The sequence below is a fragment of the Arachis hypogaea genome, chromosome 20, assembly GCF_003086295.3.
Source record: "Arachis hypogaea cultivar Tifrunner chromosome 20, arahy.Tifrunner.gnm2.J5K5, whole genome shotgun sequence".
Taxonomy (NCBI): Eukaryota; Viridiplantae; Streptophyta; class Magnoliopsida; order Fabales; family Fabaceae; genus Arachis; species Arachis hypogaea.
The window spans coordinates 79,155,775-79,172,122 of NC_092055.1; positions in this window are offsets into that span (position 1 = coordinate 79,155,775).

The window sequence follows — 16,348 nt, forward strand, 5'->3', positions numbered from 1 at the left end:
AAACCATCCCAATTTGAAATGGGGAGAGAACCAAAACTAGCAACCTTGGCAAAGAAATTCAAACCAAAATAATGTAAGAAACACAGACCATCAAAACACTAACCAAAATCCATACAGAAAACCACAAAACAACCAACCCCAATCTAACTACTATCCACCCAACCACTCATCCACTAACCAAAACAACCATCATTTATCTTCAACACCCCACAATCAACCACAGCCACCTCAGAAATTTCAGAGGATCTCCAACTTGGAGATATTGATGGAGAAGATGATGAAGCACCAAGAATTGACCAGCAAGAACCATGAAGCCTCATTGAGGAATTTAGAAAGGCAGATTGGCCAATTGTCTAAACACACAGTGGCTGAGAGACCAACCAATACATTGCCAAGTGACACCATTCCCAACCCCATGGAAGAATATAAAGCCATTCAACTAAAGAGTGGAAGAACTTTGGTAAATGAAAAGATGCCAGTTGAAAAAGAAGCCACAAAGAAGCCAATAGAGGATGACAAGGCCAGCAGCAGCAAAGAACAAGTGACAATTGAAGAAAAGAACCAAGAAAGGCTCAAGGAGAAGGATGAACCTCAAGCTTCAAAGAAAGGGAAGGAGGTCATGGAGGAACAGTCACAAGGACAGAAGACAATAGTGAAGACATACACTTCTTCCATTCCATATCCTCAAAAATTCGACAAAGAGCTGAGAGACCAACAGTTCCCTAAGTTCCTGGAAGTGTTCAAGAAGCTAGAGATCAACATCCCACTTGCTGAAACTCTAGAACAAATGCCTTTATATGCAAAATTTCTCAAAGAGCTCATCAACAAAAAAGGAGCTGGAATGAGAAGGAGACGGTCATTCTAACACAAGAATGCAGCACTGTCATCCAAAGAGGTCATCCTCCTAAGCTCAAAGATCCAGGAAGTTTCATCCTATCCTGCACTATAGGCAACAGAACATTGGACAAAGCTCTCTGTGACTTAGGAGCTAGTATCAATTTGATGCCCTTCTCACTAATGAAGAAGCTTGCAATAGAGGAAGTCAAGCCTACCAGAATATCACTCCAAATGGCTGACAGGTCACTCAAGATACCAAATAGGGTTGTGGAAAATCTATTAGTGAAGATTGGAGAGTTTATTTTTCCTGCTGACTTTGTTATCCTGGACATGGAGGAAGAGGGACACAATTCAATTATATTAGGACAGCCTTTCTTAGCAACATCAAGAGCCATCATTGATGTGGAGAAAGGGGAAATGACACTCAGGGTGCATGATGAGAAGATGATCATTAATGTCTTCAAGGCCATGCAATATCCTATGGAAAAGGAAAAGCACATGAGAGTAGAAATGATAGAAGAAGTGGAAGAAGAGCTACTGGAAGATGACAACCAGGAGGAACTAGAAGAGGAAATAGAGTTGGAACAAGAGTTCACAGAAGAGAAAGTGGTGGATATCTCCTTTGAAAGCAAGCCAGAGGAGAAGCCAAAACAAGAGTTAAAACCTCTCCCACCTCATCTCAAGTATGCATTTCTTGGAGAAGCAGAGGCCCTGATAGTAATCATAAACTCTTCCCTGAACAGAGAAGAAGAAACAAAGCTGATTGAAGTGTTGAAAGCTCATAAGACTGCCTTGGGGTAGACCATTGATGATATCAAAGGCATAAGCCCTGCCATTTGTATGCACAAAATTTTATTGGATGAAGATTCAAAGCCTGTAATTCAACCCCAAAGAAGACTCAACCCAACTATGAAGGAGGTGGTTTAAAAAGAAGTCATAAAGCTTTGGAATGCTGGGATAATCTTTCCGATCTCTGACAGCTCATGGGTGAGCCCGGTTCAAGTTGAACTAAAAAAGGGAGGAATGATAGTCATCACCAATGAGAAGAATGAGTTGATTCCCACCAGGACAGTGACTGGGTGGAGGATGTGCATAGATTATAGAAGACTGAATGATGCCACAAGGAAAGATCACTTTCCTCTCCCATTCATTGACCAGATGTTGGAAAGATTGGCTGGCCATGCCTATTATTACTTCCTGGATGGGTACTCTGGGTACAATCAAATAGTGGTGGATCCCAAGGATCAAGAAAAGACTTCCTTCACCTGTCCATTTGGTGTTTTTACTTACAGAAGAATGCCCTTTGGTCTGTGTAATGCCCTTGCAACTTTTCAAAGGTGTATGCTTTCTATATTCTCTGACATGGTGGAATAATTTTTAGAAGTCTTCATGGATGATTTTTCTGTCTTTGGCAATTCATTTAACACTTGCTTGCATCATTTGACTCTTGTTTTGAAAAGATTCCAAGAAACTAACCTGGTATTGAATTGGGAGAAATGTCATTTCATGGTTCCTGAGGGAATAGTTCTTGGGCATAAGGTTTCAAGAAAAGGTATAGAAGTTGACAAAGCTAAAATAGAAATAATTGAAAAGCTTCCTATTCCTGTTAATGTGAAATCAGTAAGGAGTTTTCCTGGACATGCTGGCTTTTACAGGAGGTTCATTAAAGATTTTTCAAAAATAGCAAAACCATTGAGCAATTTGCTAATGATTGATAGTCCTTTCATTTTTTATGACAATTGCAAGCATGCCTTCGAAACTCTAAAGAGAAAACTCATTACAGCACCAATCATCACACCTCTTGATTGGGAGCTACCTTTTGAACTTATGTGTGATGCAAGTGACTTTGCAATTGGTGCTGTATTGGGCAAAAGAAAGACAAGTTGCACCACGTTATATATTATGCTAGCAAGGTGTTGAATGACGCACAGAAAAATTACAACACCACTGAGAAAGAACTCTTGGCAATTGGATATGCATTTGATAAATTTAGCCAATACTTGATTGGTTCAAAGGTTATAGTGTATACTGATCATGCTGCTCTAAAGTATCTCATGTCTAAACAAGATTCAAAGCCAAGGCTTATTAGGTGGGTGCTACTGCTACAAGAGTTTGATATTGAAGTGAGAGATAGGAAAGGGAATGAAAACCAAGTAGCAGACCATTTGTCAAGAATATCACAAGAAGCTAATTAAGCTCCATACTTAGTGAATGAAAGCTTTCCAAATGAACACCTCCTACAAATCCAACAAGCTCCATGGTTTGCAGACATTGCAAACTACAAGGTTGGAAGGAAGAACCCTCAAGAATTCACCAAGCAATAAGTGAATAAGCTGCTCAATAAAGCCAAGAAATTCTTTTGAGATGAACTATTCTTATTCAAGAGGTGTCCAGATGGAATGATTAGGAAATGTGTTCCTGAGAGTGAGATGAGAGACATACTATGGCATTGTCATAGCTCAGCTTATGGTGGACATTTTCGACCAGAAAGAACAGCAGCCAAGGTACTTCAAATTGGATTTTATTGGCCAACCATTTTCAAGGATGCTAGAGAGTTTGTTCACCAATGCAATGAGTGCCAAAGAGCTGGAGGATTAACAAGAAGGAATGAAATGCCTCAGAACTACATCCTAGAAGTAGAACTCTTTGATCTTTGGGGAATAGATTTTATGGGCCCCTTTTCACCTTCATACTCTTTCAAATACATACTTGTGGCAGTAGAGTATGTCTCAAAGTGGGTGGAAGCTATAACAACAACTACATGCGATGCACAGATTGTTCTCCAATTCCTTAAGAAGCACATTTTTACTAGATATGGAGTGCCTAACGGTATTATCAGCGATGGTGGTAGTCATTTTTGCAACAAACAGATGGAGAAATTACTTCACAAATATGGGGTGATGCATAAAGTAGCCACATCATACCATCCACAAACCAATTGCCAAGCAGAGCTTGTAAATAGGGAATTGAAGAGGATTCTGGAGAAAACAGTGGGGAGTACAAGAAAAGATTGGGCCACAAAATTAGAAGATGCTCTCTGGGCATATAGGACAGCCTTCAAAACTCCCATTGAAAAGTCACCTTTTTAGTTGCTATATGGCATGTCTTGCCACCTTCCTATAGAGCTTGAACACAGAGCTTTCTGGACCACTAAACTCCTTAACCTTGATTTTCAAGCAGCAGGAGAGAAGAGGTTATTGCAATTAAATGAGTTGGATGAGTTTATACTGGAAGCCTACGAAAATGCTAAGATATACAAGGAAAAAGCTAAAAGATGGCATGACAAAAAGATCTCAAAGAAGGAATTCAAACCAGGACAGCAAGTACTCTTGTACAACTCCAGACTCAAAGTCTTCCCTGGCAAACTCAAGTCCAAATGGACTGGTCCCTACTTGGTGACAAAGGTTCTTCCCTATGGAAGCCTTGAACTGTTAGATGAAGCAACAAAGAGCAAATTCATAGCAAATGGTCACAGAGCAAAGCACTACTTGGGAGGCCATTTGGACAAAGAGAGGGAGAATCAGAAATTAAGCTGAGCAAGAATGAAGGATGTCAAGCTAGTGACATTAAAAGAGCGCTTGTTGGGAGGCAACCCAACCAAAGGTAGTTTTCTTCTCTTAACTATTTCAATAAGAAGGTTAAGTAGTTTTATCTGTATTGCAAGGAGCTAAGTTTGGTGTTGCACACCAATGCAATCTAAGAGAAAATGAAGGATGCTAAGTTTGGTGTTCTACCAAATATCTCATTTCAAATCACATTTCACCCTCTGCAATAACTGGTTACTAGCTCCAAGCAATCAGAGAAACCACTAAACCACTGTCTGTTTTCTATTTTTTAACTTCATTGCTTTAGCAAGGGCACAAGGTTTCGTATATGGTTGGTTTGTTTCATAGGAAACATTGGAAAGAAACTAAGTTTGGTGTTCACACACCAAACTAAGTTCAAAAGCCTACACACAATTTCTGCATACTAATCAATTGCCTAAAGGATTGGGAAACAAGCAACTTCTAAGGATTATGCAGGAAAACATTCACCCTTTGGAAGGATCTGCATCATCATCCAAAAGAGATACAACAGCGAGAAATGATAAGGACAGAAGAAGAGTAGAGAGACATTCCAACAGGTTGTATTGACACTTAATCCTTTTGCTGAAAAGAATGTTAACTTGGACATTCCTACATGTCTTGCTGAAGTGTTCAATTAGGTTTAAATATAGATGTCTGCTAAGCATTCTAGTATCTTTTTATGCTTGTTATCACTCATTTGCTTTAAATTCATGATTTGTCTCCTTTTATGCATCAATAAGAGAAAATGTTTGAAAAAGAAAGTGATTGTCCAATGTTGTAGAAATTAGAATTGAAATTTGTGGTGGTAAATGCTTGATTAAGATGATAAGCTCAATAATAAATGCTGCATAATAGGGTCTCCTTTGTAGTGTGAACTTGTTTGCTGTCATAAAACCTTTCATTAAGGAAATTTCCTAAAAAAAAATAAAGCAATGTAAGAAAGAAAAAGAAAAGAAAAGCCAAGAATTGGCAAAGAAACATATAATAAGGCTAGACACTAATAGCTTGGACCTTAGGACATATGTCTGTGGTGTTTTTGTACTAGGATATGCTTGGACAATTAGGTTCTGAGGAGTCTATTAAAACTTGGTAACTTGGATTAACTAATCTGGGATTACCAACCAAAATTCCACTATCAAGAGCAACCTAGTTACAAAGCATTTAGTTATCCAAAGAGATGCTGGGCATCAATGTTCCTAAGAGAATTTGTGAGCCAAGTGTCTGTAGTGAAGAAGTGTTGAGCAAAACTAAGCCAAAAGGCTGCTGCAACACTTGGCACTGAGTATCATTGAGAATAAGCTTTCCAAACAAAAAACAGAAGGAAAAATGAAAAAGGATCAATCAAAAAGCAAGGCATTGTGACAACAACTCTAGTGAACCCTCAAAAAAGCATTTCTTGTTCATCAGCAAAGAATAAATGAGCTGCATGTTTATCTGCATAAAACTCGCATAGTTCAAATTCTATTATCTGCTAAATAAGGACATGTATGCTTCTCTGTTTCATTTCATTTCTTCTCAATGTTCAATGCTTGCTTGGGGACAAGCAAGGTTTAAGTTTGGTGTTGTGATGACAAGTCATCTTATACTAGTTTTACAAGCATTTTTCATTAATTTCATTAGGTTTTATGCAGTTTCTTGCACCATAAGTAAGTAATTAGAGTGAATTTTCATGGTTATCTTGAATCAAACATCATATATTTTGCACAAAATCATAGGTTTTATGCTAGAATTCATTGATTTTATACATAATGCAAAGATCTAGGGATTTTGGTGGAGCTTTGATTAGTTGTTTGATTGCTTGTAGGTGAAGAAATGGTGAAAAGAGGAATTTTTGGCACACTTTTGAAGTTTAGGCACGCTTTTGTCCTTAGGCCACGCTTTTCGAAAGCATGTCCCTTGAAAATTTAGCGTGGTGCATCCAAGCTCTCAAGGCTAGCGCTCAATAGGCACAACATAGCGCCCAAGGGGAAGCACCAAATGGTGCAGCACATGCCAAGGCATAGCGCTCAAAAATTGAACCGCTATGCTCTCTTTTTTTTTTTTTGCATGGAGTACCAAGCCCAGGGAGGAAAGCTCGCACAAAGCAAAGCAAGGCCAAGAGTGGCCCTAAAAAATGAGGGCATAGCGCTCTCCTTTTCTCACTTTCTCGTGCCAATCCAAGGAACCAAGGCACACAATCACCCAACCAAGAGTATAGCGCTCAAAGAGTGAGCGTAGCGCTAAAAAAGTGAGCGCTATGGCTAGGGAGCTTGGTAATTGACAAGGCAAGTGAGTGCTATTCTCACTATACCAAGCGGAGCGCTTCCCTGGGAGGATCCCTCACACGAAACCAACTTGAACCAAAGCCAAACCGGATCCATCCTTCTTCAAATCCATTTCTCATTCAAGGCCAACTTGGAAAAAGCCCACTCCAAGCTTTGAAGACCAAAATAGAATGAGTATATATAGAAATTAATTTGATTTGTAGAGGACTTTTACCTTTTTGCTGATTTTGTTGTTTTACATTTAAGCTAAATTTTAGTTTTCACTCTTGCTCTGAATTTGGGATTTGGGATTTGGATCTAGTTTTCTTTCTGCATTTTCTTTTCTTCTGCAATATTTAATTTTTGTTCTTGGAGCTTGAATTGAGATTGAAGAGCTTCATTGATTCTAAGTTTGAGAATCATCTTCCACCTCTCTTCTCAATTGTTCTAAGGATTGGATCTGAGTTTAGTTTTCTGTTTTCAAGTTCTTTCATCTGCAATTCTAATTTTCTGCTTTGGGATTTTGGATTGAGGTTGAGTGATGTGTTGAAAACGAATTCCAACACCTAAAATCACCGGCAAGTGTACCGGGTCGCATCAAGTGGTAATTACTCACAAGAGTGAGGTCGATCCCACAGGGATTGATGGATTGAGCAATTTTAGTTAGGTGGTTAATTTAGTCAAGCAAACAAGTGATGATTTGAGTGAATTATAATTAACAGAAGCTAAATTGCATGAAAGTAAAGGGAGAGGGGAAATTGACAGAAAACTTAAATTGCAGAAGAGTAAATTGCATGAAACTTAAAGTGAAAGAAAGTGAAAAAGCTGAAACTTAAAGTGCAAGTAATGTAAATGAATGAAACTTAGATGGCAAGTGGTGCACGAAATTGTGATCATCAATGGTGCCATCAACATGGTACGCTCAATTGTAATCTCAACTTTTTATCACAACTTCGCACAACTAACCAGCAAGTGCACTAGGTTGTCCAAGTAATAAACCTTACGCGAGTAAGGGTCGATCCCATGGAGATTGTTGGTATGAAGCAAGCTATGGTCATCTTGTAAATCTCAGTCAGGCAGATATAGAATGGTTATGGAGTTTTCGAATATTAATAATAAAACAGGGATAGAAATACTTATGTAAATCCTTGGTGAGAATTTCAGATAAATGCATGGAGATGCTTTCGTCCCTCTAAACCTCTGCTTTCCTGCTGTCTTCATCCAATCAATCTTACACCTTTCTATGGCTGGCTTTATGTAAGGACATCACCGTTGTCAATGGCTACTTTTGATCCTCTCTGGAAAATGGTCCGATGCGCTGTCACTGCATGGCTAATCATCTGGAGGCGTCACCCTTGCCAATGGCTGCATCCTATCCTCTTGTGAATATGATCCAAATGCTCTGTCACAGCACGGCTAATCATCTGAGGTTCTCGATCATACTGGAATAGGATTCACCCTCCTTTTGCGTCTGTCACTACGCCCAGCACTCGCGAGTTTGAAGTTTGTCACAGTCATTCAATCCCAGAGTCCTACTCGGAATACCACAAACAAGGTTTAGACTTTCTGGACTCTCATGAATGCCACCATCAATCTAGCTTATACCACAAAGATTCTGATTAGGAGATCTAAGAGATACTCATTCAATCTAAGGTAGAACGGAAGTGGTTGTCAGGCACGTGTTCATAGGGAATGATGATGATTGTCACGTTCATCACATTCAGGTTGAAGTGCGAATGAATATCTTAGAAGCGGAATAAGTTGATTTGAATAGAAAAACAGTAGTACTTTGCATTAATCTTTGAGGAACAGCAGAGCTCCACACCTTAATCTATGGAGTGTAGAAACTCTACCATTAAAAATACATAAGTGAAAGGTCCAGGCATGGCCGAATGGCCAGCCCCCATAATCTAAGAACTAGGCGTCCAAAGATGTCTAATACAATAGAAAAAAGTCCTATTTATAATAAACTAGCTACTAGGGTTTACAGAAGTAAGTAATTGATGCATAAATCCACTTCCGGGGCCCACTTGGTGTGTGCTTGGGCTGAGCTTGAATGTTACACGTGCAGAGGCTCTTTCTGGAGTTGAACGCCAGGTTGTAACGAATTTCTGGCGTTCAACTCTGGTTTGTGACTTGTTTCTGGCGTTTAACTCCAGACAGCACCGTAGAACTGGCATTCAACGCCCTTTTACGTTGTCTAAACTCGTTCAAAGTATGGACTATTATACATTGCTGGAAAGCCCTGGATGTCTACTTTCAAACGCGATTAAAATCGCGCCATTTTGAGTTCTGTAGCTCCAGAAAATCCATTTTGAGTGCAGAGAGGTCAGAATCCAACAGCATCAGCAGTCCTTCTTCAACCTCTGAATCTGATTTTTGCTCAAGTCCCTCAATTTCAGCCAGAAAATACCTGAAATCACAAAAAAACACACAAACTCATAGTAAGGTCCAAAAATGTGAATTTAACATAAAAACTAATGAAAACATCCCTAAAAGTAACTAGATTCTACTAAAAACATACTAAAAACAATGCCAAAAAGCGTATAAATTATCCGCTCATCAGCAAGAAATGTAAATAGCTGAAGCTTAAAGTGCAAGAAATGTAAATTTCTTGAAGAGTAAAGGGATGTGGGAGCTGGGATTCAGAATTCAACAAGATAATATAAAGAGAAACTAATTAGAGAAGTAGAGGATGAAATAAGTTGGAGAAGATCTAAACAGAAAAGTAAAATTGCTTGAACAACAAAATAGAAAGTAAACTTAACTCAATTGTGAAATTTAAAAGAGAAATTAAAGATCTCGGGAAATCAAAGAGACTAGAAAGCAGATCTAGATCTCAATTCCTTCCTTGATTCAATCAGAAAGCAATTTGAAGAAGAAAATGAACATCAGAAACAGCAGAGAAGAATTATGCAAAAGTTGTAGAAGACGAAAAGCAAAAGTTGTAGAAGCAAAAGTTGTAGAAGACGAAAAGTGAAAACAGCAAATGAAATTAGAATTATGCAGAAGAAAAGACAAAGATTAATTTCAGATCAACAATTGAAACAGAATTCCTTCAATCTCAATCAAAAATTCAAAACAGAAAATAGAAATTGCCAAAGCAAGAACAATGAGGAAGAGAGCTCAGCTCTCAATCCCAATTCCCAAATTCAAAATGAAAACTAAAATTGAGCTAAAGTGAAAACTAAAAAATGAGCAAAAGGTAAAACTAAAAAATATGAAAGAAGGTCCCCTCTAAATGAAACTAAGTCCTATTTATACACTTTCTAATTTTTGATCTTAGAATTTGGAGTGGGCTTTTCATTTGGTGAAGAATTGGATCCAATTTGATTTTTAATTAAAATTATGCCATAGTGCAGCTCCCAGGGAAGCGATCAGTTAACTTCACCAACAGAGCGCTCAAATTCTTGGCCCAGGTTCCTTAATTTTGTTGCGTGCCAAGCTTTTGGGTGCAGCCTCCATAGCGCTCAGTTAACAAACTTCACTAAGCACCCTTTGTTGTGGAATGAGGCTTCAACTTCGAGCCTTGGTGGAACCAATTCGGTGCCCATTTTCCTTGTACTAGCGCTCAGTGAAAACTCTTAACACAGCGCCCCTTCCTTGCTTTGGAGTGAGGCTCCAATTCGAGCCCTGATGGATGCATTTTGTGGCCAATTTCCTTGGCCCAAGTGGAGTGGTACTAGCGCATAAATGAGGTAAAGAGAACTGAGCCCTCCTTTATGTGCAAGGTTCGAACCTTGGCTCCTTCACTGCTTGGTGTAGCACCTTTCTTTTTGGATTGAAGCTCCTGTTTCAAACCTGGATGCTCCCATTTTTTAGTGTCGCGCTTTGCTTTTTCTTGTGCCAAGCCCACGAAAAAGTTAACTAAGTTAACTGAGCGCTATGATTTTTGCCTTGTGAATATTGGTTCCTTTGAGTGCTCAGTTACTTGTTTCAACGCACCACCCTTGCCTTTGTGCACTTGGCTTTGGTTGCTTGGTCTCTAGCGCTCAAATAGAGAGCATTATGCTCAATTAGTGAGCGCTATGCCTTGGCCTCTTGATGCGTGACGCTTTTGTGCCTTGGGTCACGCTTTCCAAAGCGTGGCCTAAGGTCCAAAGCGTGATCTAACTTCAAAAGCGTGCCAAAAATTCCTTTTTCCACCATTTTTTCACCTACAAGTAATCAAAACAAAAAATCAAAGAATCACCACATTCACAAGGTTTACAAATCATTTAAAAACCAACTAATTCTAGCTTAAACCTCATGATTTAGTGTTAAATAATTAATGGTTGATTGAATTGACATAACCATGCAATGTCACTCCAAATTACTTACTTATAATGTAAGAAAGTGCATAAAACCTAATGAAACAAGTGAAAAATGATTGAAAAGCTAGCATAAGATGATTTGTCATTACAACACCAAACTTAAATCTTGCTTGTCCCCAAGCAAGCACTCAACATAAGAGAAAATGAAATGAAACAGAGAAGTATACATGTCCTTATTTAGCAGATAATTGAACCTGGTTCATGGGATTTTATGCAGACAAATGTAGCTCACTTATTACTTGCTGATAGATAAAAAATGTTTCCTCAAAGGTTCACTAGAGTTGCTGCTATAATGCCTTGCTTTTGATTGATCCTTCTTAGCTTTTTCTTTCATTCCTTTGCTTAGAAAGCTTATTCTTTAATAAAGGCTTGGTGGCAAATGTTGCAGCAGCCTTTTGGCTCAATTTTGCTCAACATTTCTTCACCACAGACACATGGCTCACAATTTCTTCCTAGGAACATTGATGCCCATCATCTCTTTGGATTACTAAATGCTTTGCAACTAGGTTGCTCTTGATAGTGGACTTTCGGTTGGCAATCCCAGATCAATTGATCTAAGTGGCCAAGTTTCAAAATACTCCTCAAAACCTACTTGTCCAAGCATATCCTAGTTCAAAAACACCACAGGCATATGTCTTAGGGTCCAAGCTATTGGTGTCTAACCTTATTGTTTGTTTCTTTGCCCACTTTTGGCTTTTCTCCTTCTTTTTCTTTTTTATTTGGCTTCAGTGTTACTCACCAAGGTTTTTCCACTCCTCAGTTGGATGGCTTTGCATTCTTCTTTAGGATTTGAAATGGTATCACTTGGGAGTGAGCTTGTTGGCCTTTCAATCATTGCTTGCTTGGACAGTTGTTCAATTTGCCTTTCTAAGTTCCTCATTGAGGCTTCATGATTCTTGCTTGTTAATTCCTGATGTTTCATCATCTTTTCCATTAGTATCTCCAGGTTTGAGATTCTTTGAGTGTCTTGTGGTATTTGTGGCTGGTTATGAGGTGTTGAAGGTGAATGATAGGTGTTTTGGTTAGTGGTTGGGTTATTGGGTGGATAATAGCTAGAATTGGGGTAGTTGTTTTGAGGTTTTCTATATGGATTGGGGTTAGTGTTTTGCTGGTTGTTGTTGTTTGTGTTTCTTGAGTTGTTGTGGTTTGAATTTCTTTGCCATGGCTACTGGTTTTGATTATGGTTATCTCCCCATCTTAGATTTGGATGGTTCTTCCAGGATGGATTATAAGTGTCACCATAAACTTCATTTTGGCCTGAGCCTTGGTTGTGCACATATTGAATTTGTTCCTGCTGCTAATCTTCTTGGTTTTCTTCATTTTACCCCCATGTTAGTGATGGTTGGCTTGTATTCACTGCTGCAACTTGGAGGCTATCAATTCTCTTAGCCATCTTCTCAAATTGTTGCTGGATTTACTGCTGCATCACCTTGTGTTGAGCTAGGATAGTGTCCACTCCTTCTAACTCCAGCACTCCCTTTTTTTGAGCTGGTTGGCGTTGCCTTTGATGAGCAAAGAAGTATTGATTGTTTGCCACCATATCAATGAGGTTTTAGGCTTCCTCTACTGTCTTCATTAATTGTAGTGAGCCTCCTACTGAATGATCTAGTGCTTCCTGAGCCTTCAGGGTCAATCCTTCATAGAAATTTTGAAGGACGTCCCATTCATTGAACATTTCAGGGGAACATTTTCTAATCAGGGCCTTGTATCTCTCTCATGCCTCATAGAGAGATTCTGCATCCATTTGTGTAAAGGTTTGGACTTCTGTCTTGAGCCTGATGATCCTTTGAGGTGTGTAGAACTTGGCTAGGAACTTATTAACTAGATCCTCCCAGCTAGTGATGCTTCCTTGAGGGAAGGCTTCAAGCCATTGAGCAGCCTTGTCCCTCAATGAGAATGGAAACAGCAACAGTTTGTATATGTCTGGATGCACACCATTGGACTTCACTGTGTCACAAATCCTCAAAAAGGTGGATAAGTTTTGGCTTGGATCTTCCAGAGGGCTTCCTCTATATGAGCAATCGTTTTGTACTAAGGTGATGATTGGGGCTTCAATTCAAAGTTGTTTGTATTGACATTTGGGGTAAGGATGCTACTCCCACAATGCTTTGGATTAGCAAATGTATATGAAGCCAAAACTCTCCTCTGGGGCCGACCATTGTTGTTGGCCACTCCCACTGTTGGATTTGTTGGATTTGTTGAATGTTCCTCCATTTCTTGAAATTCTTCTTCAAAAGGCTCTTCTTCTCCAGCAATTCCTTTCCCTATTGCTTCTCTTCTTAGTCTTCTAAGAGTCCTTTCGTCGTGGTCACAAAAGGTAGGGATCTCTCTCCTTGCCTCTAACATACAATAGCATGAAAAACAAACACAGAACCAGAAAACAAAAGCATTTCACTCTACTGATAGAGTGAAGTTAGTGTTAGCTTAAGCAAAAATTCAAATAGTTAATATGCTTAGTAAAAATAAAAAGAAAAGTGCTTAATCTAGACCACCACCTTACTTAATCATTGTCAATCTAGATCAATCTCCGGCAATGGCGCCAAAAACTTGATGAGTTGAAAACGAATTCCAACACCTAAACTCACCGGCAAGTGTACTGGGTCACATCAAGTAGTAATTACGCACAAGAGTGAGGTCGATCCCACAGGGATTGATGGATTGAGCAATTTTAGTTAGGTGGTTAATTTAGTCAAGGAAACAAGTGATGATTTGAGTGAATTTTAATTAACAGAAGCTAAATTACATGAAAGTAAAGGGAGAGGGGAAATTGATAGAAAACTTAAAGTGCAGAAGAGTAAATTGCATGAAATTTAAAGTGAAAGAAAGTGAAAGAGCTGAAACTTAAAGTACAAGTAATGTAAATTACTGAAACTTAGATGGCAAGAAATATAAATAGCTGAAGCTTAAAGTGCAAGAAATGTAAATTTCTTGAAGAGTAAAGGGATGTGGGAGATGGGATTCAGAATTCAACAAGAGAATATAATCAGAGAAGTAGAGGATGAAATAAGTTGCAGAAGATCTAAACAGAAAAGTAATATTGCTTGAAGAACAAAATAGAAAGTAAACTTAGGTCAATTGTGAAATCTAAAAGAGAAATTGAAGATCTAAGGAAATCAAAGAGACTAGAAAGCATATCTAGATCTCAATTCCTTCCTTGATTCAAAAAGAAAGTAATTTGTAGAAGAAAATGAACTTCAGAAACAGCAGAGAAGAATTAAAACCCAATCCTTAGATCAATTGAGAGGAAGAGTGGAAAATGATTCTCAGAATTTGAATCAATGGAACTCTTCAATCTCAATTCAAGATCCAAAACAGAAAAGCAAAAGTTGCAGAAGAAGAAAAGTGAAAACAGCAAATGAAATTATAATTATGCAGAAGAAGACAAAGATTAATTTCAGATCAAGAATTGAAACAGAATTCCTTCAATCTCAATCAAAAATTCAAAACAGAAAATAGAAATTGCCAAAGCAAGAACAATGAGGAAGAGAGCTCAGCTCTCAATCCCAATTCCCAAATTCAAAATAAAAACTAAAATTGAGCTAAAGTGAAAACTAAAAATGAGCAAAAGGTAAAACTAAAAAATATGAAAGAAGGTCCTCTCTAAATCAAACTAAGTCCTATTTATACACTTTCTAATTTTTGATCTTAGAATTTGGAGTGGAATTTTCATTTGGTGAAGAATTAGATCCAATTTGATTTTCAATTAAAATTGTGCCATGGTGCAGCTCCCAGGGAAGCGTTCAGTTAACTTCACCAACGGAGCGCTCAAATTCTTGGCCCAGGTTCCTTAATTTTGTTGCATGCCAAGCTTTTAGGTGCAGCCTCCATAGTGCTCAGTTAACAAACTTCACTAAGCGCCCTTTGTTGTGGAATGAGGCTTCAACTTCGAACCTTAGTGGAACCAATTCGGTGCACATTTTCCTTGTACTAGCGCTCAGTGAAAACTCTTAACTCAACGCCCCTTCTTTGCTTTGGAGTGAGGCTCCAATTTGAGCCCTGGTGGATGCATTTTGTGGCCAATTTCTTTGGCCCAAGTGGAGTGGTACTAGCACTCAATGAGGTAAAGAGAACTGAGCCCTCCTTTATGTGCAAGGTTCGAACCTTGGCTCCTTCACTGCTTGGTGTAGGGCCTTTCTTTTTGGATTGAGGCTCCTGTTTCGAACCTGGATGCTCCCATTTTTTAGTGTCGCGCTTTGCTTTTTCTTGTGCCAAGCCCACAAAAAAGTTAACTAAGTTAACTGAGCGCTATGAGTTTTGCCTTATGAATATTGGTTCCTTTGAGCGCTCAGTTACTTGTTTCAACGCAGCATCCTTTCCTTTGTGCACTTGGCTTTGGTTGTTTGGTCTCTAGTGCTCAAATAGAGAGCGTTACGTTCAATTAGTGAGCGCTATGCCTTGGCCTCTTGATGCGTGACGCTTTTGTGCCTTGGATCACGCTTTCCAAAGCGTGGCCTGATGAGTATTTTGGTGGAAAAATAAATTTCTCCCAAAACACACAAATCTAACCGGCAAGTGCACCGGGTCGCATCAAGTAATAATAACTCATGGGAGTGAGGTCGATCCCACAGGGATTGATGGATCAAGCAACTTTAGTGAGTGATTAGTTTAGTCAAGCTAACATTGAGTGATTTGAGTGACAATTGAAGCCAACAGAATGTAAATTTGCAGGAATTATAAAGTGCAGAAAGTAAATTGCATTGAAGCTTAAAGAGCAAGAAATACAAATTGCAAGAATCTTAAATTGCAAGAAATGTAAATTGCATTAAATGTAAAGGGGAGTGGGTGCTGGAAATTAAAGAGAGCAATAGATCAAAGCTTAGAGAAAATTAAACTTGCAAGAAAAGTAAATTAGATCATGAACAGAAATGTAAAATGCAGAGCACTTGCAGGAGAATTAAATTGCTTGAAAATAAATTGAATTTACTGAGAACAGAAAGCAATGAGAACCAAAGATCAAAATCAAACTCAATGTAAATTCAATTGTAAACTTGCAGCAAAGGAACTTGTAATAAAGGAGAAATTAAAATTGCAGAAGAAGAAGAACAAGAGAAATCTTAGACCGAGAGGGAAACAGAATTCCTTCTCCCCTCAATCCAAGATTCAAATTCAAAGAAAGAAAATCAAAAAGAGAGCTCTGTATTCCTAATGCTCCCTCGTGGAGCTCGCCCCCTAACAAATATGAAAATGATGCCTTATATAGGCTTTACCAAATGAAAATGAAAATGAAAATGAAATTAAAAACAAATTACAATTAAATGAAATTCCTATTTTATCTATCTCTTGTGTCTTTGAGTGATGACAATTGGGCCCTTGCTCTTGATGGAATTGGGTTGATAGAGGCCTTGGTTGATTGCTCTTGGAGTTGGAGAGAGAACCGAATTGAACCGGG